Here is a 25302-nt window from a genome sequence, read left to right on the forward strand (position 1 = left end):
CAGCACGGATGAATACTAACATATTTAGTGTCAAGCTTTATCTGCACTTTATTACGTCACTATGGCGTCACTATGCGGTTCTATGAATTACTCTGAACTATAGAAGTCGACTATGGACGGAATTCTATATAGGCCCGTATTGAGAAACGATACTTAATCTCAATCTCGACTCAAACTCACGAAAGGCCGCCTCAAGTAACGCTGGAGTAGACCGAAGTGGAACAATTTTGTTAAAGAATCAATTACTAAAAATCTTTATTTAAAAGAAAAAAACGAAAAAAAAAAAACGATTTTAAATATATGTTCGATAAAACAAAAGCATGAGGAGAAATTTAAAGAGAATTTAATAATTTTCCAGTAGTAAATGCCAAAATACCAAAATAATGTTGGAAAACCTGAAAGACAGGACAAAAAAAAGAAGCTAAAGAAAGTAGTGAAAGGCTTATAACAGGCACTTAAAACTGTAAAAAGAAATACATTTCAATAACGTTAACTTTATTTTGAAAGAAGCATGCATTTTTTTATGTCCATGAAATTAATTTTGCAATACACAATTATGTTTCCCTTTTTTATCATCTTATGACAGTTTGCCTCAGAAATTCTATCAATTTTATTTCTCAAAATTTTAACTTTTGCAAAGGGTATAATCATATTGCATTATAGGCATAACGTGCTTTTAACAAGACTGTAAAAAATATTAAATCTTTGTCGTTGGTATTTGCAAATATATAATCCTAATCTTTTTAATTTCTTGAATCAAATTCAATGATTTTGTACATAATCCCCCCCAAAAAAAAACAACAACAACAAAAAAAAAAAAAACCCAAAAAAACCAAACAAACAAACAAACAAAACAACCCTGTTTGATTGTGATGCTGTCCAGAATATCTAACAACTGAAGCCGTAAATCATTTATCAGCTGTTATTTAAGTTACAACCTGAATCTAAGTATTGAAACGCCATACTCGATTCTAAAGTAAGTATTTGAGAAGTTAGCAGTTAACAGTGAGCTAAGCAAAAAGGCATTACGATTTATATAGGGAAATCAATGATCTGCTGGTATGCTCAGCTGGCTAAGCAATCTAGCAGGCCATTCCAAAATAAAGTGTAGAAATGCTTTGCTGGTATGCTCAGCTGGCTAAGCAATCTAGCAGGCCATTCCAAAATAAAGTGTAAAATTGCTCTGCTTGTATGCTCAGCTGGCTAGGCAATCTAGCGGGACGTTCCAAAATATAGTGCAAAAATGCTCTGCTGAATTGCTCAGCTGGCTAGGCAATCTAGAAGGGCATTCCTAAATATAGTGCTAAAAGTGCTTAGCTGGCTAGGCAATCCAGCAGAGCATTCCTAAATATAGTTCGAAAAATGCTCTGCTGATATGCTCAGCTGGCTAAGCAATCTAGCAGGGCATTCCTAAATAAAGTTTAAATTCCGTTGGTCTGCAACTGATTATTAGGCACTCGTAGACTTTCTGAAATATTTAGCGCCAATGTAGATAATGACATTTTTGACTTGAGGGACCCTCAAGTGTCTATTTCTTTGGTCTCCGACTGATTCTGGGACGATCGCAGACTTTCAGGAATTTTTGGTGTTAATGCAGATAATGACATTTGTGAAGTTTTAGGACCATCCAGAGTCCATTTCGTTGGTCTGCGAATGTTTTTGGAACACTCGCAGACTTTCAGAAATTTTCGGTGCCAATGCAGATAATGACATTTTACTTCAAAGGGACCTTCCTGAGTCTATTTCGTTGGTCTGCAACTGATTCTGAGTCACTCGCAGACTTTCAGGAATTTTGGTGTCAATGCAGAAAATAATATTTCTGACTTATTGGGACCTTCCTCAATCCATTTATTTGGACTGCGACTGATTCTGAAGCACTCACAGACTTTCAGGAATTTTTGATGTCAAGGCAGATAATGACATTTTTTACTTATAGAGACCATTCAGGGTCCATTTTTTTGGTCTGCGACTTATTCTTTGAAAGTCAAAGACTTTCAGGAATTGTTGGGTCAATAGAGATAATTACAATTTTGACATTTTTGACCATCCAGAGTCGATTTCGTTGGTCTGCGACTGATAATTGGGCACTTGCAGACTTTCAGGAATTTTTGGTGCTTATGCAGAAAATGACATTTTACAGTAAAACTGCTCTGCTTATGACTAAGGGGTCCTTAAAAGTAAAAAAATGTCATGATCTGCAATGGCATCAACGATCCTGAAAGTCTGCGAGTCTCAAGGAATCAGTCGCAGACAAAAGAAATGTACTCTGGCGGTTCCTTTAAAGTCAGAAATGTCATTATCTCCATGGGCATCAAAATTCCTTAAAGTCTACAAGTGTCTCAAAATAAGTCGCAGACCAGCGAAATGATGACTCTGGTGAATCGCTAGAAGTCAAAAATGTCATTACCTCCATTGGCACCACAGATTCCTGAAAGTCTTCGAATGTCCCAGAATCAGTCGCAGACCATAAAAATGAACTCTGGCGGGTCCCTAGAAGTAAAAATTGCCATCATCTCTTTTGGCACCAAACTTTCCTGAAAGTCTGCGAGTGTCCAACAATACGCTGCAGGCCAATGAAATGGACTCTTAAAGGTCCCTAGAAGTCAAAAATATGATTTTTTTTCATTGGCACCAACCATTCCTGAAAGACTGCGAGTGTCCGAGAATCAGTCGCAGACCAAGTCAAAATTGTCAATATCAGCATTGGTACCAAAATTCCTGAAAGTCTGCGAGTGTCCATCAAAATCCCAGGACAATGAAATAGTCTCTTAAAGGTCCTTAGAAGTCAAAAATATCATTATTTCTATTGGCATCAAAATTCCTGAAAGTCTGCGAGTGCCTCAGAAGTGCCTAGAAGTCGAAAATGTCAATAAAACGTTGGCAACAATAAATCCTGGAACTCAGAATCAGTCTGCCAGCAGAGCTTATTAATATATAATTCAGAATGCACCGCAAGATTGCTTATTCAACACAGCATTTTACACTATTTTTCAGAATGTTCTGCTAGGTTGCCTTGCCAGCTTAGCATTCCAGCAGAGCATTTTTACACTATATTTAGTAATGCTCTGCTAGATTGCCAAGACAGCTGAGTATTTGAGTATTGCAGCAGAGCATTTTTACACTATATTTAGGAATGCCCTGCTAGATTGCCTAGCCAGCTTAGCATTCCAGCAGAGCATTTTAACGCTGTATTTAGGAATGCCCTGCTAGATTGCCTAGCCAGCTTAGCATTCCAGCAGAGCATTTTTACACTATATTTAGTAATGCCCTGCTAGATTGCCTAGCCAGCTAAGCATTCCAGCAGATCATGTTTACACTATATTTTGGAATGCCCCGCTTGATTGCTTAGCCAGCTAAGCGTAACAGCAGAGCATTTTTACACTATATTTAGTAATGAACGGCTAGATTGCCTAGTCAGCATAGCATTTCAGCAGAGCATTTAACACTATATTAAGGAATGCTTTGCTAGATTGCCTAGCCAACTTAGCATTCCAGCAGAGCATTTTTACCCTATATTTAGTAATGTCCTGCTAGATTGCCTAGCCAGCTTAGCATTCCAGCAGAGCATTTTTACACTATATTTAGGAATGACCTGCTAGATTGCCAAGCCAGCTAAGCATTCCAGCAGAGCATTTTTACACTATATTTAGGAATGCCCTGCTAGATTGCCTAGCCAGCTTAGCATTCCAGCAGAGCATTTTTACACTATATTTAGGAATGCTCTGCTAGATTGCCTAGCCAGCTTAGCATTCCAGCAGAGCATTTTTACCCTATATTTAGTAATGTCCTGCTAGATTGCCTAGCCAGCTTAGCATTCCAGCAGAGCATTTTTACACTATATTTAGGAATGCCCTGCTATATTGCCTAGCCAGCTTAGCATTCCAGCAGAGCATTTTTTTTTACTATATTCAGTAATGCCCTGCTATATTGCCTAGCCAGCTTAGCATTCCAACAGAGCATTTTTACACTATATTTAGGAATGGCCTGCTAGATTGCCTAGCCAGCTTAGCATTCCAGCAGAGCATTTTAACACTATATTTAGAAATGTCCTGCTAGATTGCTTAGCCAGCTTAGCATTCCAGCAGAGCATTTTTTCTCTATATTTAGTAATGCCCTGCTAGATTGCCTAGCCAGCTTAGCATTCCAGCAGATCATGTTTACACTATATTTTGGAATGCCCCGCTTGATTGCTTAGCCAGCTGAGCATAGCAGCAGAGCATTTTTACATTATATTTAGGAATGCCCCGCTAGATTGCTTAGCCAGCTGAGCATAACAGCAGAGCATTTTTACACTATATTTAGTAATGCACTGCTAGATTGCCTAGCCAGCTGAGCGTTCCAGCAGAACATTTTTTCACTAAAGCTAGGAATGCTCTGCTAGATTGCCAAGACAGCTGAGTATTGCAGGAGAGCATTTTTACACTTTATTTAGAAATGCCCTGCTAGATGCCCAAAACAGCTGAGCATTACAGCAGATCATTTACTTCCCTTTATAAATTGAAATGCCTTTTTGCTTAGCTCACTGTTCACTTCTCACATACGTTTAGTAAAGTGTATTTTACATAAATCATGCTTAACAAATGTTCAAGATATTGTTTTGCTACGTGGATTTTGATTGTTGTTTTTAATTAATATACTCAGACGTCAACGCTAACTTTATGCCATGGTTATTCATGACGCAATGAAGATTTTTTTTCTGTCATGTTTCCTTTGAAATAACTTTATAAATATTGATTGCGAATTCTATGTCAATCCCAAAATTCAAACAGTGTGATATAACTTGTACATATGCCCATATTTAGACGCATACGACAAATCATCCGAGTCCAGAACCATCGATGGTCACATTGACAAACACAGGAACAGTCATTTGAAATTCAAGAAATTTTCAATTTGAAATCATATACATGTTAATTAATTTCTTTTTGGCAAAAGTACTGGTATCCCGCGAGCTGAATACCCTGTTAATACTTGTATCACACTGGGTACACCTATTTGAAAATCAAAAGTTTTGATCAAATTCAACTCCTGACATAAATTTAATAGGATCATCTCTATTCCTAAGTATCTGTTTTTCAATATTTATTTTCTAAAATACTGTCAGTCCGCGTATTTGATGCACTTAAACGAGTATATGGGACGAAATTAATTCCAAATCAATACTCAAAACTAAGTGGTATTCAGTATTATTTTATTGAGGACATCTCAAGGTAGCCCCCTCCTAATCTCACAGATTCTCAACTTTCCTGAGTTCACTCGACACTTACTTTATAACCTGAATACCACTTTACTGAAAGGTGAGGACTGTCTTAACCGTTAGGCAATTATATTAGCCATTTTAGCTTGTTAATTTTCGACTTTTCGCTTTGCGGGGTCGCGGGGCGAAAACACGAATGGCACAAATCAGCCACCATAACTCATTGAGTGTGAGTGTAAGTACGAGCCATAGTATCGACTTTTGTTCATCAATGAAAATTAACGCACAGAAATACAACGTTTTCATTGGATGACAAATAAAGTTGGACACTAAGTGCACTTTGAATCAGTGGCCAATCCTTCCGTATTTCCATTTCTGCTGGGCCAAGACCACACTTTGATAAAAGATAAAAAAAACAACATTGCCTTAATTTCAACAACGTGCACTTCTGTATCATTATTTGATGAAATTATCAGCGGTTTGAAACTGATAGGTACGGTGGCACAAAGGTAAATGTAAAAAAAGTATACTGAAAAACATTACAAAAGGAAACAATATTTTTGTATAAGTTATCTGCCCCTGAGATTACCACAAATAAGTAAAAAAATGAAATTCATGTGCAGAAAATGAGATCAGTGACCCGTAAGTTTTTTGGCTTAATATATGCCGAACATCTTTAATTTGCCTTTATGTCTTTATTATACTGCACGTTTGTTACGTCGATTTCCAATGGATACTCGTGCAGTATTATAATTTTAGTTATAAAGATTTTTGACAGGTTATAAGACCGCTTTTGACAGTTTATATGGCCGTTTGTTGCCGAACGGCTAAGCTAAATTTTTGTTGCAACCGATTATATACGGCCATATAACCCGTAAAAATATTCATAAAACAGCCAGCATCTTTTTTATTGAAAAAAAAAGAAGATTTCTTCATAAATTGATAGCATCCGTGTATATTATATGTTATTTTGGTTTTGGAGTGATATATGTGGATATATTACCTGTTAAGATTTTATATCACCCGAGCCGTTAGGCGAGGGTGATATTTTATCTTGGCAGGTAATATATCCACATATATCACTCCAAAACCAAAATAATAATTTTATTACCCTTCCCCTGCCGAGTTTAGACGATTTTTTTAAAAAATCATTGCTGTTTCAAATGAAACGTCGAGATAAGATTCCCTTTAGGATACCTCTTCGTCACAACATGACGTCACATAAATACATGACGTATTTTTCCCGTACCTTACGAAAGTAAACAAGAGAAAATGAGTAGTCTATTGAACGCACTTTTTTGTAATTAATATCAAGCTTTCACAAGGTCATATTTGTTTTCGATACTGATGGTAATATGTATCATTACTCTACTTTGGTAAATATTTATCATTTGACAGTTAAAAAGTGCTTTTAAATCGGAATTTACACCGCGTAAAATCGAACCGTACGCGCATCACCTCAGCGCATGTTGTTTACAACGTTGGGTACCAAACGGGGAAATTTAGTGTGTATATTACCCGTCTGGCTCGGTTATATCAATTTCTTTCGGGTGATCAATATCCAATCAAAAAGGCGGAAAAAATCTGGAAGGGTAATAATATTAGTTATAAAGATTGTTGACAGGTTATATGGCCCTATATATACGGCTATTTGTAAATATAACCCGAGCCGCTAGGCGAGGGTTATATTGCAAACAGCTGTTTATATACGGCCATATAACCTGTCAACAATCTTTATAACGAATTCATAATACATCATTTTTTAAAGAAAAAAAGTAAGATTTCTTCATGAGTCGACAGCAGCTGTGTATATAAAACTATATAAACGTCCGTTTTGCACACAAGTGTACGTGTTTTAACCTATACTAGGCAAAAGTGGCGTCCCCAAGTCAAACTGTACATAAGTGTTAGCAAAAATGGCAATGAATTGCACCGTGTGCGTATAATAAGTTGGAAACGTACAGATGTGGACTCCAGTCTCACTAGGCGTTTCCGGTAAAACATTAAAACATAATGTAAAATTCACTCATAAACTTACCGACAGCAGCAAACGGCCATATTTCATCCACCGCTTCTGCGACGAAATCTCCATCGGGACCGATTCTACAAAAGCTATGGCCAGTGTGATAATAATTGCATAAATTTCAATTATTTTAAATTCCTTAGTAAGAGTTGATTGCACAGTCCCGTAGCTACTGTCGAATATAGTTTATAATGTCCTCACTCAATTGCCTGCCACTTCTCAACGTCTCTCTCGGCGATTGACGTCACCCACGTCCTTGAAAATTTCTTCTTTCTTTCTCACCTTATTTTTTTTTTCAATTTCTCAATTACCCTTTATTAATCATTTATTTCATTTAACTAAGTTAAAATTACGTGTATTTATAAATTGAACAGCATATTTAAATTACTTAAAGTTAAAAGGGCCGAGACGTTTATATAAATAACACCGTCTCTTATAACAGATCAACTATTATAATATGCTATATTTAAAAAAGAGAAAGAAAATCTTTTTAAAGCAGTGTCAGGAACGTAATTCCCCAATTCTTATATTCTTATAGGTACTAATTTGATCAGATAATACCCAATGGAGTTCCAAATTTATTAAAACAAGTTTGTTTTAGCATGGAAATGATAGAATTTTTTCATTTATTGGTATATTTCACCCGAACACCTGCTTAGTTAAGACTGTTCTTATTGGTCTAAAAATGATTGCCTCCTTTGTTATGATTGGCCGAAAATTCTCTATTTAAAATTAAGGAGATCAATTATTATTAAAAAATGAACAAACTTACAGTATTTATAAAAGTAAAAATATATACATTTAGTTAGGCGAAAAATAATATGCATGCACATTTTTATTTCTAAATATCCGAATTTGGAATATCCGAAACGAGCCCCATTTATCTTTTATATTAGTTTTGTGACACACTAGTCTAATTTTAACTAAACTATAATTTTGTTTACAATATATAAGAAATATATTGCTATCTTTATGAGTTTAATTCAGTCAAACACACAAATTTATTAGTCTTGTATGAAAATTGTCGTCAAATTTGTGATTTAATTGAATTAAGCAGGTGCTCTAATTATGACGTCATTATGTCGTCATAGTAACCAGAAATGCCTAATAAATGTCTATTTTGAAAATGTAACACATTGTACTATACACCTTTAGGTTTTTATCAATATCTAAGATGGGGCCATTTTTGGTGCTTAGTGAACCTTGCTCTTTTGCAGATTTTCTTACTTTTCGGATTGACCTACATCGACAAGTTTGTCGCACGAACGGGATAGAGATTTAGCAGGTGCCCGTTACACTCCAATGTATAATATCTGTACAACTATAAAAAGTTAAAATGAGATAAATTATAAAATGTTATAATAACAATTAATTGTTTAATCAATGGTCCGATGTAAAGGGAAAGATTCCCAAAATATGGCTATAAGAAATACCTTTGTTACCCATAATATGATGGAGTGACCTTTATTAACAAATATAAGGCCATTTCATACTTGAGTGTATGTGTATAGCTTATGTTCCGTATGGGGGGACACATACACTTATAAACTTTATACACAGGACAAAAAAGAAGAAGTAAAAACAAACACAGGAAGGGGGAGTTAGGGTATTTACAATATGTAGTCTTTTTAACATTATGGGTAACAGTAGCCTTGAAAGTTCCATCCCAATTTGTTTGACCAATTGATTTGTATTGATAAAACAATGTCTGGCATGTAGACCCAGTTAAGACAATTTGATTAAAATTTGCAATATCACATTATACTTCTGTTCCACGGCCACTTCCTAGGGCCACAAGTAAAATTAATAAATATTAAGACTATATAATATACATATTTACACTTAAAAGTATAAGTCTACATGCCTAGACAACATATTATAAAACTTAAAAAGTTAAGTATAGACTGGTATATAGTTTTCCGATTATTGTGATATATAACAATAAGTGATACATGTAGTTTGAAAATTCTTTAATTGACAGCCCCAGTCCGGTTTATTTTTGATCATCCCTCGTATGTCCTGAAGACTTTAAAATCTTTTTCCATTTTTAGACATACATATACATTTATAAGGAGGATTAAGCATATGCACTATTTACATTGACATTCACAGGGACACTGATCATTTCCACTACCGGATTCTATCCGGATGATAACGCTTTATCAGACATTCGTGCTTACTTTATAGGCGGGGCTTAATATGCTAAGTGTTCTATCCCATGATTCAAATTATCGAATAAATGTATCCAATAAATATTTTAAATTATACGATATATATTTTCAAATATAGAACATATACATAGAAAATTATCGGACACAAATATTTTTGGATGAACAAATATTTTTAGATAAATATTAGAAATATATAGGTTAGATAAATATTATGGTAAAGCATACATAATTAGAGTTATACAATATAGATATAATGGATATAGACCAAAATTTAAAATTATTGATTATTGAAACGTTTTACATGCCATACGTAAACAGAATAAAATGTTCAAGAACAAAATATTAGTTTGCTATTTTCAGTTGGGTTTTATCCTTTTAGCAATGTTTTTGTGCATGCGCCGCTCGCTTTATGGCAATTTATTGTCAGTTTTATTTCATACAAGCATTTGGAAAGTATTCTTTTTTTTAAACCAAACAATATTTTTTGCATTAGATATATAGCTTTATATACTTTAAGGACCGGAATGAATTGGTGAATATCGAATATTTTATGGTTTCGAAGCCCGAGGGTAACTACTAGTGTCCTTTGGTCCAACTTCACTGATCGTTGGCCTATCATTGGACTATATGCTTTCATTTCTTTCATTTACGACAACATAAGACACATGCCCTGGGCCTAAAAACACATATGCATTTTGTTTCACAATAAAAAACACGGGATAGAACCCAATATGTATCTCAAAAATGAGCATCGGTAAAAAGTATGTGTAAAATTTCCGCTGCTCCATATTTGAAGATAAAACTTTTTAAACAGTAATGAAAAAATCAATCATTTTTTTAAGAAATCACCCTCCTGACTCCTCTATATTACTCATTTTGTTTTGATTTCTATGTAATCTTCATCGAGATATTCTTTCCCTGGTTCTGGTGTGTCCAAAACATGCAATGTGTATGAAGAAAATGTCACTTAACTGATTAAAAAAAAAACAGAAATTTTACGAAATCTCAATACAGAGCGATGCTTAACATTCAGACAAATCCTGATTTAAACATTTATTGAGATTTGGCTACCAACGAAGAAATCGCCGCTCAAAATTGCATTTGAGCTCAATATGTGTTGATGAGATCCATATACATATATAAAAATAGCAACATAATTACGGATCACTTTCATAAAGCAATCTATAATTTATTCTTTTGTGTATCATTCTGTAATAAAAACTATTATCCAAAATAGACACATTTTCACGGACGAGCTTAAATAACATAGTATCCATACAGAAAGAGATAAAAGACATTCTGCATATGAAAGGCATTGAAAATACGTAGATCTGGTGGGAAGGCCTTATTTGTTTTGATTTATTGACATCGTGTGTACTGCAATCATTCCCTTTTATGCCGTCATGCATTAATTAATTATTATTTATCCGCTCGACTGCACTGTCTGCTTAATAGGGGAGTAATGTGAAGCGTGATTGAATTTGGTATGATGCTGTAAGAAAGTTAGTCATACTATTTGAAAAAGATCAAAGAATTTTTGCATATTTATTTACTACATCAAGGCACGTTCTTGTATAATATCTATATGGTTCACTTCATTCCCATAGTCGCAATTATTTAATGCCTGCTCTGTAACTCTTTAAAGAATTTTTAACAAATCTAAACCGCATTGAGCGGACATGCATCTTTTTTCCTAAATGTTATTTTGCGCTAGGAGGCACTGCCTCTATTAAATTTTTCATGAGTAGCATTACTTGCAATATTATCCATTTCCAGTCCCCGAGAAAATAACAATAACCGTTGATATTCGACTTATTGATAAAAATTAATAAAAATTAATAAAAATCCATCTTTTGGCATGTCATTAAAAATGCTGATGAAACGGCGGTTAGCGTTATACTGGCGCGACCAAAGTATTTACAGCAATATTTTTCTGTGTCTTGGTCATCTAAACTAATCAGGAACACCCAACATACTTCTGATTGGCTCATATGGTGTGGGGTTTACAAGAACGGTCTTTGACACGTTACATAAAAAGTAACCGAGGTTCCGAGCGGGGAATTTAATTTATGAAGAGAAGCCAAATATAAATTGAAATTTTATGTTTATTAAATTCTCATTTCTGTTTATCATGCGAAAAAACAGTTATAATGTATCGAACTCGACTATTATGTAGAAAGAAACATTACAGTCTCGTCGCTATAACTATAACTTGTGGAATTATAAAGTGATAAATATTTTTATGAATGTAAACATTATTATAGAAACATACCGGTATTATATGACACGAAAGCTTTACAAAGTTCAATACTTTCAGTTTGGCTTGTCCAAGTTTCATATCCTTTATTAGTGAATCATACGAGTACTATCCGCTCTGCGTCAACATTTTTATGTACTCGGGCCTTTTAATACGCGGAAAGTCCAAGCGGGGCTGTAGCGAGGGCTGTAGCGCTTAGATAACATGTATGACGCGTATCAATTCAAATGAAATCAAATTAAAAGTAAATAAAAATTTCAAAATAATATATATCCTATACCTAATGAGCTATGAAAAAAACCTCAGTTAACTGGTCGCCGCCATTTTGAAATCATTTTGAGCTAAATATAGATATCAGAGCGCTTTTAATGAGCGTCTACAAAATTTAGACTAATGCTAGCGTCTGCTTAATAACACTTCCGGTGGGAGAATGATGTGCAAAATCAGAAAGTAAACATGCATTTCATTGATAAGAACTATAGTAACGATTGTAAATATAAAAAGTTACTTTAACATATCCTTTTTTTTTTTTTTTTTTGATAAATAAGCACATTAAAAATAACGTGAAAACAACAACAAAAAATGGCGGACGGGATTTTCCAAACGCCGACGCGTGCGCATTGGTCCCCCTTTAAGTTCGGAGATTTTTGGAATATGCCGAGGGCTCCGACGATAGGTTGAACACCACCAAATTATTCGTTTTGTTTACATGTACACTAAACATGTTATGCTCAAAATATGATAAACAAGATCAACAAGGAAAGGCGGCGTTCAATGAACGCAACCCCCATATGACCCAGCAACAAGAACCAGTGGCAAGGAGCCCAAGTGGACCTCAAACAAAAACAGGACAGGGGAAAGACAGAGCACGGACAGGTTAATCATTAAATGATAAATAATTTGTAACTGATTAGGAATTCAAAGAAAAGAATAATAGGCCCCCAAAGGGGAAGGGGAAAGGAGACCGGGGGAAGGTGGGGGGGGGTTTAATCAAAGAAATAAAAACTAGAGGTCATGGGGAAGATACTTACCGTAGACGAGAAAACAACAAGGGACACAAGCAAAAGTGTCACCAAAACAGTATGAAACAACATAGACATACATCTGCGGTACACAGAGGGGCGCCGCCTTGGAACGGTCAGCCGCATAATAATGACTGCTGGGGAGTTTCAAATCATAATTCATAAGAGCTTTCCGCGTCATAGGTAGCACCTAATTTCATATTATTTCTAATGCTAGCATAAGCTAGTAAGCCCTGTCATTGTGGTGATCAAACACACTAATGTTACTATTGAACTTTCAGCCAAAGCTATTAATGATTATATGGAAGTGGTACAATGTACATCACTTATGGATCTCTTCAGCACATATGGTTTGTTATCTCACGCCAGTTGCAATCTTCAGGGGCGATTACTCTATCTGACTTAATAATGAAAGGGTAGAGTGATTTCCCGTTGGTTTTCTTCAGGGGAGGTTTTACTCTTATTTAAACTAAATAATTTTAAAGGTAAGAGTGGTAAACCTTTTGGATCCCAAATTGCCATTTGTAATTTTCAGGGGAGGTTAATCTATCTGGATTTAACATCAGAGATAAGGGCGATTTCCCTTTGGTTTCTTACGCCATTTGCAATTTACAGAGAGGTTACTCTATCTGACTTAATAATGAAAGGTTAGAGTCATTTCCCTTTGTTTTTTTCAGGGGAGATTACTCTATATGGCCCTTAATAAAAGAAAGGTAAGAGTGATTTCCCTTTGTTTTGTTCAGGGGAAGTTACTCTATCTGACTAAATAATGAAAGTTAGAGTTATTTCCCTTTGTTTTCTTCAGGGGAGGTTTCTCTATCTGGCTTTATAAAGAACGGTAAGAGTGATTTCCCTTTGTTTTGTTCAGGGGAGATTACTCTATATTAAATAAAGGTAAGAGTGATTTCCCTTTGTTTTGTTCAGGGGAGGTTACTCTATCTGACTTAATAATGAAAGGTTAGAGTGATTTCCCTTTGTTTTGTTCAGGGGAGGTTACTCTATCTGACTTAATAATGAAAGGTTAGAGTGATTTCCCTTTGTTTTGTTCAGGGGAGGTTACTCTATCGGGCTTTATAATTTAAGTTTAGAGTGTTTTCCCTTTGTTTTCTTCAGGGGAGGTAACTCTATCTGGCTTAAAAAAAAGAACGGTTAGAGTGATTTCCCTTTATTTTCTTCAGGGGAGGTTACTCTATCTGGCTTTATAAAGAACGGTTAGAGTCATTTCCCTTTGTTTTTTTCAGGGGAGATTACTCTATATGGCTTAATAAAGAAAGGTAAGAGTGATTTCCCTTTGTTTTGTTCAGGGGAGGTTACTCTATCTGACTTAGTAATGAAAGTTAGAGTTATTTCCCTTTGTTTTCTTCAGGGGAGGTTACTCTATCTGGCTTTATAAAGAACGGTTAGAGTGATTTCCCTTTGTTTTGTTCAGGGGAGATTACTCTTTATTAAATAAAGGTAAGAGTGATTTCCCTTTGTTTTGTTCAGGGGAGGTTACTCTATCTGACTTAATAATGAAAGGTAAGAGTGATTTCCCTTTGTTTTGTTCAGGGGAGGTTACTCTATCTGACTTAATAATGAAAGGTTAGAGTGATTTCCCTTTGTTTTATTCAGGGGAGGTAACTCTATCTGGTTAAAAAAAAGAACGGTTAGAGTGATTTCCCTTTATTTTCTTCAGGGGAGGTTACTCTATCTGGCTTTATAAAGAACGGTTAGAGTGATTTCCCTTTGTTCTGTTCAGGGGAGGTTACTCTATCTGACTTAATAATGAAAGGTTAGAGTCATTTCCCTTTGTTTTTTTCAGGGGAGATTACTCTATATGGCTTAATAAAGAAAGGTAAGAGTGATTTCCCTTTGTTTTCTTCAGGGGAGGTTACTCTATCTGGCTTTATAAAGAACGGTTAGAGTGATTTCCCTTTGTTTTGTTCAGGGGAGATTACTCTATATGGCTTAATAAAGGTAAGAGTGATTTCCCTTTGTCCTGTTCAGGGGAGGTTACTCTATCTGACTTAATAATGAAAGGTTAGAGTGATTTCCCTTTGTTTTGTTCAGGGGAGGTTACTCTATCTGGCTTAAAAAAGAAAGGTTAGAGTGAATTCCCTTTATTTTCTTCAGGGGAGGTTATTCTATCTAACTATTTAGTGACCGGTTAGACTGATTTCCCCTTGTTTTGTTCAGAGGAGGTTACTCTATCTTTCTTAATAATGAATGGTAAGAGTGATTTCCCTTTGCGTTCTCATCCCATTTGCAAGTTTCAGTGGTGGTTACACTATCAGATAGACTTAATAATGAAGGATAAGTGTGTTTACCATTTTGTGTTTTCCGGGGGAGGTTACTCTAACAAATATTAGATAAGTATTGGGGAAAGATAACTTAACACGTTCAGAAAAAATCTTTTTAATTCCTGTACTATTTCATCGTTTTTTTTTAAAAAATAATTTGCATACAAAAATACTAGTACTTGTTTTTGTTTACAAAATCAATGATATCAATCAACTGCATAAAAGACAAAACTGTTGCATGATACAATATTTAATATGGAGTTAGGTGCTACCTATGGCGCGGAAAGATCTTATAAATTATGATTTTAGTGTACATGTAAACCAGATCTTTCTTGCACGTCATTAGTAAATGCAAGTATTTTCTATTTTTCAGTAAATGCAAGTATTTTTTATTTTGTACCGTAAACAAAACGAATAAATTGGAGGTGTTCAACCTATCATCGGAGCGCTCGGAATATTCCAACGTAAAGGGGGACCACTGCGCATGCGTCGGCGTTTCCATCATTTTTGTTAATCTCTAATCCAGTTGTTGTTTTAACATTATTTTTTAATGTGCTTATTTATCATAAAGGATATGTTACAATCGTTACTATAGTTCTTATCAATGGAATGTTTATTTTCTGATTTTGTACATCCTTCTTTTACCGGAAGTGTTATTAAGCATGCATCTGCTAGCAATAGTCTGAATTATGTAGACGCTTATTAAAAGCGTTCTGATATCTATATTTAGCTAAAAAGGATTTCAAAATGGCGGCGTCCAGTTACCTAAGGATTTTTTCGCAGCTCATTTAATTTGATTTCATTTGAATTGATACGCGTCATACATGTTATCTAAGAGCGCTACAGCCTTCTACTTTCTAAGATTTCTTGGCTCAAACTGAGTTCCGATAGATTTAGACTTGTTGTGTATATTGTTCAAAACTTAAAATTAATTTATTTTTAAACCTCACCATATAAGATGAATTTACTTTAACGACGCAAATCAAGTAAAGTTCTTTTGAGATCTATTTATGACTCAAATTATGAATATTCGTTAGTCAATCTTTTTCAGTTCCAACAGTTCAATCATAGTTAATCAGAGTTTTAAAAAAAAGAATTTAAAGTACTAGCTATTGATAAAATACATCTCAAGTAATCAATGAAACCAAAATATGTAAAACTATTTGTTTTCGGCCAATGCTTTGATATCTAATATGTAACTCAATATAATTCAAACTAGACTGTTAACAAAAATAACAATAACAAAACTTTCCAATAATATAAATAAAGAAATTTCCAGACTCAAACTAAGTTATTAAAATTATTGTTCCAAAATCAAACTAAGTAAAGTTATGATATTTCAAGTATTCTTCGAGATTCAAACTAAGTTAAGATATTTCAAGTATATTGTTCAAAACTCAAACTTAGTTATGATATTTCAACTAGACTCAAACTAAGTAAAGATAGTTTAAGTATTATTCCAGACTCAAACTAAGTTATGATATTTCAATTGTTGTTCCAGACTCAAACTAAGTTAAGATATTTCAAATATTGTTCCAGACTAAAACTAAGATAAATAAATTATTGTTCAAAAACCAAACTAAGTAAAGTTATGATATTTCAAGTATTCTCTAAGACTAAAACTAAGTTAAGATGTTTCAAGTATTTTTCAAGACTCAAACCAAGTTAAGATACTTCAAGTGTGGTTCCAGACTCAAACTAAGTTTAGATATTTCAAGTGTTGCTCCAGACTCAAACTAGGGTAAGATATTTCAAGTATTGTTCCAGACGCAAACTAAGTTAAACTGTTTCAAGTATTGTCTCAGACTTAAACTAAGATATTTGAATTATTGTTCCAGACTCAAACTTAGTTAAGAAATTTCAAGTGTGACTGAAACTAAGTTAAGATGTTTCATGTATTCTTCAAGACCCAAACTAAGTTAAGATAATTCAAATATGGTTCCAGACTCGAACTAAGATATCTAAATTATTGTTTCAAACTCAAACTTAGTAAAGTTATGATATTTCAAATATTCTTCAAGACTCAAACTAAGTTAAGATATTTCAAGTATTCTTCAAGACTCAGACTTAATTAAGATATTTTATAGTGTGGTTCCAGACTCAAATTAAGTTTAGATATTTCAATTATTATTCCAGACTCAAACTAAGTTAAGACTCAAATTAAGAAAAGATATTTCAAGTGTTCTTCCAGACGAAAGCAAGTTAAGAAATTTCAAGTGTTGTTCCAGGCTCAAACTCAGTTAAAATATTTCAAGTATTGTTCCAAACTTAAGCTAATGTTAGATATTTCAAGTGTTGTCCCTGACTCAAACTCAGTTAAGGTGTTCAAATTATTCTTCAAGACTCAATCTTAGTTAAGATATTTCAAGTGTTGTTCTAGACTTAAACTTAGTTAAGATATTTCAATTATTATTCCAGACTCAAACTAAGTTAAGACTCAAATTAAGTGAAGATATTTCAAGTGTTGTTCCAGACACAGCTAAGTTAAGAAATTTCAAATGTTGTTCCAGACTCAAACTCAGTTAAATTATTTCAAGTATTGTTCCAGACTCAAGCTTAGTTAAGAAATTTCAAGTGTTGTCCCGGACTCAAACTCAGTTAAGATGTTTTAAGTATTCTTCAAGATTCAAACTTTGTTAAGATATTTCAAGTATTGTTCAAGACTTAAACTAAGTTAAGATATTTCATGTATTGTTCCAGACTCAAACTAAGTTAAGATATTTCAAGTATTATTCAAGACTCAAATTAAGTTAAGATATTTCAAGCATTGTTCCAGACTCAAACTAAGTAAAGTTACGATATTTCATGTATTCTTTAAGACTCAAACTAAGTTAAGATAGTTGAAGTGTTGTTCCAGTCACACACTTAGTAAAAATATTTCAAATATTGATTCAGACTCAAACTAAGTCAAGATATTTCAAGTATTATTCCAGACTCAAACAAAGTTAAGATATTTCAAGCATTGTTCCAGACTCAAACTAAGTTAAGATATTTCAAGTATTGTTCAAGACTCAAGCTTAGATACGATATTTCAAGTATTTTTCCAGACTTAAACTTAGTTTATATTTCAATTATTATGCCAGACTTAAACTAACTTAAGACGCAAGCGAAGTTAAGAAATTTCAAATGTTGTTCCAGACTCAAACTCAGTGAAAATAATTCAAGTATTGTTCCAGACACAAGCTGAGTTAAGATATTTCAAGTTTTGTCCCAGACTCAAACACAGTTCAGATATTTCAAGTATTGTTCCAAACTCAAACTCAGTTAAGATATTTCAAATATTGTTCCAGACACAAGCTAATTTAAGAAATTTCAAGTGTTGTCCCATACTCAAACTCAGTTAAGATGTTTCAAGTATTGTTCAGACTCAAACTAAGTTAAGATATTTCATGTATTGCTCCAGACTCAAACTAAGTAAAGATATTTCAAGTGTTGTTCCAGACTCAAACTAAGTTAAGATATTTCATGTATTTATCCAGACTCAAACTCAGTAAAGATATTTCAAGTGTTGTTCCAGACTCAAACTAAGTTAAGATATTTCATGTATTGTTCAAGACTCAAACTAAGTTAAGATATATCAAGTGTTGTTCCAGACGCAAACTTAGTTAAGTTATGATGTTTCATGCATTCTTTAAGACTAAAACTAAGTAAAGATAGTTCTAGTGTTGTTCCAGACACAAGCTAAGTCAAAATATTTCAAATATTGATTCAGACTCAAACTAAGTCAAAATATTTCAAGTTTTGTTCCAGACTCAAACTAAGTTAAGATATTTCAAGTATTGTTCAAGACTTAAGCTTAGATAAGATTTTTTCAAGTATTTTTCCAGACTTAAGCTTATTTTAGATATTTCAATTATTGTTCCAGACTCTAACTAAGTTAAGATATTTCAAATATTGTTCAAAACTCAAACTTTGTTAGGATAATTTAATTATTGTTCAAGACACAAGTTTTCAATTATTCTTCATAACTCAACTTATGTTAAGATATTTTAAGTTTTGTTCCAGGCTCAAACTAAGTTAAGATATTTCAAGTATTGTTCAAGACTCAAACTAAGTTAAGATATTTCATGTATTGTTCAAGACTCAAACTAAGTTAAGATATTTCAAGTATTGTTCCAGACTCAAACTAAGTTAAGATATTTCAAGTATTGTTCAAGACTCAAGCTTAGATAAGATATTTCAAGTATTTTTCCAGACTTAAGCTTATTTTAGATATTTCAATTATTGTTCCAGACTCTAACTAAGTTAAGATATTTCAAATATTGTTCAAAACTCAAACTTTGTTAGGATATTTTAATTATTGTTCAAGACACAAGTTATTTCAATTCTTCTTCATAACTCAACTTATATTAAGATATTTTAAGTTTTGTTCCATGCTCAAACTAAGTTAAGATATTTCAAGTGATTTTCCTGACACAAGTTAAATTATTTCAAGTAGTGGTCTTCATTGAAACGAAGCTTTTTTTCATTTATGTATGTTTAGATAGTAAAGCAGTTCCCATGACACAAATTAATTTCATTTTTTTTCCAAATATTAACAAATATGTTAATGTTTCAAACTATGAAAGGACATCGTTAGAATTATTTAGAATTTTAAGGATGTTGAGATATTTTAAATGTTGTCCAGAACTTAAATCGATTTTTAAAATTTGTTTAAAGAAATATTTACAAACGAATAGAAGTTTCCAAGATACAAGATAGATTTAAAATATTCCAGATATATATAAACTAGTATACAAAATTTTAATGGTTTACCCTGACACAAATAATAGCCAACTATCTTAAATAATACTTAAAAAATCGTGATTAAAGATACTAAGTCTATAGTATTTTCATATTTTTATATGTACTAAGTGAAAAGATTCTAATCAAAGCATTAATCATTAAATCTACCATAAAATTGGTTGAAATATTTCAAGTTCTGTATACTTGTAAAAGGAAGTATCCAATTTTGACTATAGTGTGTTCCTTTAAATTGTTCTTGATATTGCAGAATAATTTGTAAAAACTTGTAATGACCAAAGGAGTACGACTCTTGCCTTTAATAATTAAAAAACGGTGTAACCTCCCCTGAAAATTGAAATGACGTCAAAGACCAAAGGACGACTACTCTCCCTTTGATAATTAAACATTATGCCTTTTGCGGCTAAATTTTACAACCAAATGTTATTACTTTTGATTGATATTTGTTGGAACTTTTACAGTAGCATTATGAAAGTCATTTTCCCCAAAAGTTAATGTTAGTACCAAAGATGTGTGAGAGTTATCAGTTAGAAAAAAATAAGTGGTAATGGAGAGTAAACTGACGGGAAATGACTTTTTATCATTTATAAATACTTGTTTTAATGAAGAGAAGTCTCCTTTGATCCGTTCTTATCATTTAAATTTTCAGGGGAGATCAATCTGTATTTTAAAACAAGTAGCCCCCCTTTTCGCTTGATGTAATTTGCAAAACAAAAATAAATAAATAAATAAATAAAAAATAAATAAATAATTAAAAAAAACTATAACAAATTTAAACAGGCATGTAAAGTTAAAAAATTAATGGAATAACGTATCAAAAGCGAACAAAAGAAGCTAAATGATGCTAGCCCCCACCCCCTTATTAAGCTTTTTGTCAGATCATATAAAAATTGAAAACAACAACAACAATAATAATAAAAAAATCAACAAAAAAAACAAAACAAGCATAAACGCATGCATCGTCGGATACCCACGGTTGATTAGATAAATGTTAATGGTTAGGCAATGAGTATCAGTGGCTATCCGGCGATGAAACGCACGAGGATATGGTTGGAAATGAAAATGATAAAGTAACCCATTGTGACTCCTTATTTAAAGCATTCAAAAGAAAAACAAATGATACTTCAAAATATAAAGGAACACATTATATCATGTATATGGTTGATAATATTATCGGAAGCGGACCTGTCCAGCTTCCTTTCTGAATACGTTCATTCTCAATTTAGGGAATATAACTTGAATAAAATCACATTTGAAATTGGTCAGCCAAAGGTTTAGAGTCCGGTCAATCGGAGTTTTCATTATGTTTCATTACTGTTGATTTCGGTGGTAGTGGTGATATTCTTGGTGGTGTAATTATTATCTAAATATCAAAAAAATTTAAATGGATGTTTCTATCATGACGTTTTTAAATTATCATTATTTCTCGTTGTACGGCCTATAGAGTATGTCTTTATTAACTATTAAATGTTACTTATTACACTTCTTGAAATATACATTGTAAAAAATGCGCATCATTCATTTCAGCAATTTTACTATTGTCATTATGTTAACGGTACAGTATGTTTTATAAAGTCTTAATAAATGTACAATCCTGATCAAAATTTACTTATTACACCACTTGAAATATACATTGCAAAAAGTGCATCATTCATTATTGCAATTATACTCATTATTGTCATTACAATACATTGACGGTACAGTGTGTTGGTAAATAGAAGATGTACAATGTAAAAAGCAAATAAAATGTCCCTTCTAATCTGTTCACATCACGGCATTTATGAAGGTCTTATTTATTTAAGTTCATGTAGAAAATCCAATGGGGCTAACACCTTTTATGGTTTTTATTACTACGCCAAAAAAGTCATTACTTCATAATTGCCATAAATATTAGACAGTTACATGGTAATATATTTCTTAAACTTGGCAGAAAAAAACACCATTCAGAAGTTGAACATGACATTTTCAGAAAGATACCAAATCGTATGAGGTGGATTAAAATCTGTTTGTCACATATGTTGTAACGGCATGCAGTAGTTCCAAACCGGAAGCTTAGTTATTTTGCTGACTGTAAAGAGGGTGGTGTTTTCTTCATTCCTTCACCTGCTCAATTTATCATATTCCGTTTTCTGAAATGTAAAGATCACTGATACACCTGCATTGTAAAAATTATAATTCAACTAAGAATCAACTGTTTTTCCTTAAAGGCACATTATGCCTCAGAAATTAATATTTTTTCCTACATAAGCCAGTACAAACATGAGTATTATAACGTTCAAATAATGCTTTAAAAAATGTTAGATGCTTATAAGCAAAATAAAGTATGGCTGAATGTGAAAATATTTGTTTTAAAGGTCGCAAAATGTAAACACAGTAGTATTTTAACTTCCACACAAAATATTAAATCACTAAAGCAAAAGATTATTCAGATAAATGACCAATGAATATCTGTTTTGAAACTATAATAGGACACCAAAAATAAAAAGCTTTTCAGATATAAAAATAAAAACATTTTTGGGGGCATAATTGGCCTTTAAAGCTGCACAAACAAACCGTTTAAGAAATAACTCTTCAGAAAAAATGAACAAAGAGTCTATTAGACGCCGACTGATAGATATGCATTCGTCTATTCAGCAATTATCTATTTATAGATTGAAAATTAAGATGTTATCGGAGTGCCACAATCAAAGTCACCAGTTCACTACACATTATGCATTAGAAATAATTATGATATTTTATACTTTAATTAAGAGATATTTTTATCTCCCTTATTTGTAATACATTTATAATTATCTCCCTTCCTTCGGCACAATCACTAATGTAGAACCGATATTTTTGACCTATTCGTGAATGTCTATTTTTTTGTATATAGATTGTAATACTTTATTAAGAAAGCGAGTGATCTCGGAAAGAATAGTTCTTCATATTATGTTCAGTTCATTTTTTTTATAGAAAAGCAATAATAATTACAAAAAGTCATGTTCCATCTGAAATTAACATGCTTTCAAAACAAACATTGTACCAAATTAAAAGTTGTTATTATTAATGAACTGTAATCAGTACTTTCTGATTATTTTGTGTGGAAAAATATGTTGATTAACTCTCAGCCTTCTAGTGCCAGCATAATAATACATGTACCCGTGCGACCAGTGCAGACCAAAATCAGTCGGCATATCCTTGACATCTGCTCATGATCTGCACTATTCGATATAAAGTCAGTACATATTTTGAATTTTTTCCTTAAAATGAGTAATGGTTTTGTCCAGATTAGAAGATGGGCAAGTCCATTTAAAATATTTTGCAGCGACTCACAAACCCCTATCTGAAAAATGTATTGTTCTATGTTTAGCTAAAATTTGTATTTCTTCAAAATATCTTACCTCGGCCCTCATTTCATCTACTGAACGTCAGGGGAATTAACTGAGATCATAACATCGAGTAGCAGACACACCGGAAGTCGCAAATTTCCACTTTAAAATTCATTGTCGTCTGCTACCTGTGGATACACTATTGGTAACAAATGTTACATTTTTAGCATTTTAAAAATAATTGTAACTAAGATTATAAGTTATTTGTTTAAATTACTGAAATGTTCTTAATGACCCATAACCCTCATTTGATAAGAATATACATGTATTGTAATCAAATTAACTAAATGGCATATATTTAATTATACTGTGCTCCTCTTAGTTCACGGCACTTAACACTTTAAAGCAAGAAAGAAAACAACACATGAAACTTAGGGTACAAAATTGTTATAAGCTGTAACATTGTTTGTTTGATTGGGTTTTACGTAACATCGACACATTATAGGTCATATCGCGACGTTGGGGGAAGACTTCATGTGCCCCTCCGTGCATTATTTCAGGCACGAACGGGCACCTGAGTAGAACCACCGACGTTTCGTAAGCTAGCTGGAAAGCTGTAACATATATGTATTTTCTGCTATATGACACAAGGAAACAACAATATATTCAGACGTAGACCATATGTCGGCCATTTTGAAAACAGTATGTCGCAGTAATGGTGTTTTATTTAAGTTTTTTCATGTTTCAGTCAAAATTTCTACATGCTATTTTGCATAATTTTAAATATTAGAAGTATGTTTACATTATACCTCAAAATTTATTTTTTTCGACGAACAAGAACAATGCACAAATTTAACGGACTATTGTTGCTTTTTGCAAAAACGTGTAAAATGTTGTTCTATTTTATGTAAAAATCTATAGATTCACAAACACTTTGTTGTTCAGGTGTTTCAATAAAATATGTCAATTCTGACCAATTTTAACACTGGTCACATGAAAACATGCCATTACCGTGAAATAAGTGATGACGCGTAATTAGTGATGTCGAGTATAAATCAAAATCTAGTTTAAAGTTAAAGGTGTTTAGATTATGTTCCCCGTTACACAATCATAATGAATTCTGAAGTAGGAAGTTACACACGAAACATATGCAAAACGAAGTGTTTTACCAAGTGACTAAAATAGCCCTTACTCGTTTTTCAAACAGTTGGGCTAAAAATGGTTCATTATGAAACATTAGACAATAATGATATGTCAACATAATTATTACATTGACACGAGAGTTTATTTTTCAAAAAGTAAACAAGACATACATTACAAGGTTATGATTTCCTTTTTCAAAACCCTAATCTGCTGAAAGCGAGTCCAGTATAGAGCTAGGCCAGCCAGTCTGATATGGTGCATGATTGCATCTGCGAGACAACTGTCGTCTGCTAGGATTCTTCCCTTACGTCTGCTCAATGATCAATAAACATGTTTTTACCATCAATCGAACAATAGTCTGAAATATATAGTGGTAATATTTAAAAATATACAATTTTATCTAGTTTTGTCTTTCAAAAGGAATCCAGTAATGTTTTCTTACGGCATCTGAAAACAAACGAAAAACCAAAGAACAATAATATTGTGCGAGTACTAGTCGAAAATGTCGCATTCTGCATCTAAAATAATCAGTTCTAAATCTAAAGAGATTCAAGATTTTATTAAGGCACAAACATAATGTCTATTGCCATAAACAATAATGGCGTGTATACATACATATAAACATGTTAACAAATGCATAAAACATCTAAATACGAGAAAAGTAATATAACATATATAATATCACAGTCATAAAATAAATATTAAGACTATAATAATTAATGTTTGAAATTAGTTGGAATTAAGCTACCAGTTGTTTCTCTAGCTAAAGTTGCATAGTAAATAAATTGAATAATTTCTTTAAAACATTCTGTTTTGAGTTACCCATTAACATTTTAAATTTGGTGTACATTTGGTCAAGAGCAAGTTAGTATTTAGTTAAATATTGTCTTCGTAGATCAATGTAATACGGAAACAAGCAAGTAAAAAATGATATTCCGTTTCCACTACATTCATATTGCATTTTTAAAAAAATCGTTGATTTCTTTCAATATATTTCTAAATCTTCCTTCTTCAATCATTAATTTATGAGCAGAACATCTAAAACGTGAAAGGGCTAATCTATAATACTATCAAGATACTTCTCTTTTCCAAACGTGCTTTTAATTAAACTTTTTACGTATCAAGTTTTGGCTAGAATTATTAAAATTTCAGAAAACCA

At 32.8% G+C, this 25302-nt stretch overlaps 1 long non-coding RNA gene across 1 annotated transcript; it reads right to left on the reverse strand.

Moving 5' to 3' along the window:
* Positions 1 to 19774: 19774 nt before the first annotated feature.
* On the reverse strand, positions 19775 to 24660 carry LOC132748866 (uncharacterized). Its single transcript, XR_009628329.1, has 3 exons — positions 24314 to 24660; positions 23073 to 23199; positions 19775 to 21821 (listed from the first exon to the last, which is right to left on the reverse strand). It is a non-coding gene; the product is annotated as an uncharacterized LOC132748866 (long non-coding RNA).
* Positions 24661 to 25302: the final 642 nt, after the last annotated feature.

The sequence above is a fragment of the Ruditapes philippinarum genome, unplaced genomic scaffold (assembly GCF_026571515.1).
Source record: "Ruditapes philippinarum isolate M1 unplaced genomic scaffold, ASM2657151v2 ctg616_1_1_1_1, whole genome shotgun sequence".
NCBI lineage: Eukaryota > Metazoa > Mollusca > Bivalvia > Venerida > Veneridae > Ruditapes > Ruditapes philippinarum.